This window comes from Cebus imitator, unplaced genomic scaffold, assembly GCF_001604975.1.
Source record: "Cebus imitator isolate Cc_AM_T3 unplaced genomic scaffold, Cebus_imitator-1.0 Scaffold519, whole genome shotgun sequence".
NCBI classification, from domain to species: Eukaryota; Metazoa; Chordata; class Mammalia; order Primates; family Cebidae; genus Cebus; species Cebus imitator.
Window position 1 is genome coordinate 1,144,421 of NW_016107834.1, and position 2,374 is coordinate 1,146,794.

Genomic DNA, 2,374 nt, shown 5'->3' on the forward strand with positions numbered 1-2,374 from the left:
AAGGCAATTCTGACCATGACATGAATGAACCTTGAAGACATTATACTACATGAAATAAGCCAGACAAAAAAGGACAAATATTGTACAAATCCAATTACAGGAGGTCCCTAGAGCAGTCACATTCAGAGACAGAAAGTAGAATGGTTGGTGCCAGGGGCTGGGGAGGGGAATGGGAGTTAGTGTTAGCGGGGACAGCGTTTCAGTTTTGCTAAATGAAAGAATTTTGGAGCTGGAGGGTGGTAATGGTGGCAGAAAACATGAATGTGCTTAATGTCACTGAACTGTGCACTTAAAAATGGTTAAGACTGTACATTTATGTTACAGGTATTTTACCACAACTGTTAAAAGAATCGAATTGATACCAATTTAAGCCATCACCACCACCACCATTCATCCAAGAAAATATACTTAAAGGTCAACCTTTTTTTTTTTCTTGTGAGAAACCAACTCTCCTAAATAGGATAGTCTTCCAATGATAAAATACAACAGATTTTTTTTTTTTTTTTTGACACAAGGTCTCACTTTGTCACCCAGGCTGGAATGCAATGGTGCAATCAAGGCTCATTGTAGCCTTGGCCTCCCAGACTCAAGCAATCCTCCCACCTTAGCCTCCCAAGTAGCTGGGACTACAGGTGCACACCACCACGCATGGCTTTTTCTTTCAGTTTTGTAGAGACAAGATCCCACTTTGTTGCCCAGGCTGGTCTCAAACTTCTGAGCTCACGCAATCCTCCTACCTTGGGCTCCCAAAGTGGTGAGATTACAGGAAGAAGCTGCTGTCCTAGCCATATTCTTATCATTATTATTTAAATGAATGAAGAAAGCATATTCAAGGTTCCTATTCCAATTTTGCTTAAAAGATGAACTCCAGCCCAGGGCCAGGAGACCAAGGCTAGAAGGCATTGCCAGCCCTAGGCTGCTCCTCCCTGGGTCCTTGGGTCTGGGCTGAGCAGGCAGCAGCTCTGCTGTTTCCCTCCCCATCTAGGCAGGCCTGGATGCTGCCCCAACATCGCATGCCACACAGGGCTCCACACGCTCCTCCCTCTCGCTCTGGTCTTCCCTGGGCCCTGTGGGAATTCTCGAGTCAAGCCCAGTGGCCCCTGCTGACCCAGGTCAAGGCTCTCACGGAGCATGAGGCGGCCTGCACTCTTTGAACCTCTTGAAACATTATAAGCAGAACACTGCCCCAGAGCCTGAGAGGCACAGCCGTGTCTCTGCTAAGGATGGTGCTTAGAGAAGGAAAAAAGACAGGGCCTGGCCTTTTTTATCCTGGGATTTCAAAGTGCATTTAGACACGCTAACTTATTACCACTCACGAGGTGGCAACTTCACATAGCCAGAGAAATGACAGCACAAGAAGTATCGTTGACTCCCAACCCCAAGACAAATCCAGAATGACACAGGATAAAAAAAAAAAAAATGACACAGGATTGTGCAACCTCCAGGCCTTTGTTCAAACAGCTTCTTCTATTAGATAAACCTGAGCTGTGGCGTTCTTCTTGGCAGTTTCTATTAGTGTGAAGGTGAATTCCTATCTAAAATGGAAGTTGACTACAGGTATAAAACACCGCCTCCCAAATCAGCTTGCAGACCCTCCACTGTGGGCACCTTGGGCTGGCCACGCAGGCTCACTCTGTCTTCTCTTCAGTGGCCCACACTGCTCCTACCTACACGCGAACCTCATCTGGGGTGCCCAGTTCCCATCATCGTAGGAAAGTGTGGGACCCTCTGACTTTGAGTTCAGGTCAAATACTACCCCAAACACCTGAGCTAGAATTTTCAAATCCAATTCTCCAGACACACACATACACACACACACACACACACACACACCGTACAGACTCACACTTGCACACATACTCCCACACATACTCAGCCAGCTTCTAGCCAGTACTTCAAATCCCCAAACTATAAGTAAAGCGCAAAAACACCCAGATAGGCTGTGTTCATTTATCATGGTCAAAGTCAACCAATAGATCCTCATCAGACAAGTGTGACAGGTCCGTCACAGTGGGCAAATGCTCTCCAGATGGCACCATGACAGCCACGGGAGTCATTTCAGGCCGGCCTATGGAATGGCGTTTGGTTCAGATCAGCAGCGCCCATAGACAGACATGGAGAAGCCTTCAAACCAGGTGTCCTTTCTGCATTAGCCTCCCTGTCAGAGATGCACTGAAATTATTCCTGCCGGGTGAGGTGGCATACGCCTGTAATCCCAGCACTTTGGGAGGCTAAGGCAGAAGGGGCACTTGAGCTCAGGAGTTTGAGACCAGCCTGGGCAACACAGCAAGACCCCATCTCTACTAAAAATTTAAAAAATTAGCTGGGCATGGTGATGCATGCCTGTAGTCCCAGCTACTTGGGAAGCTGAGGC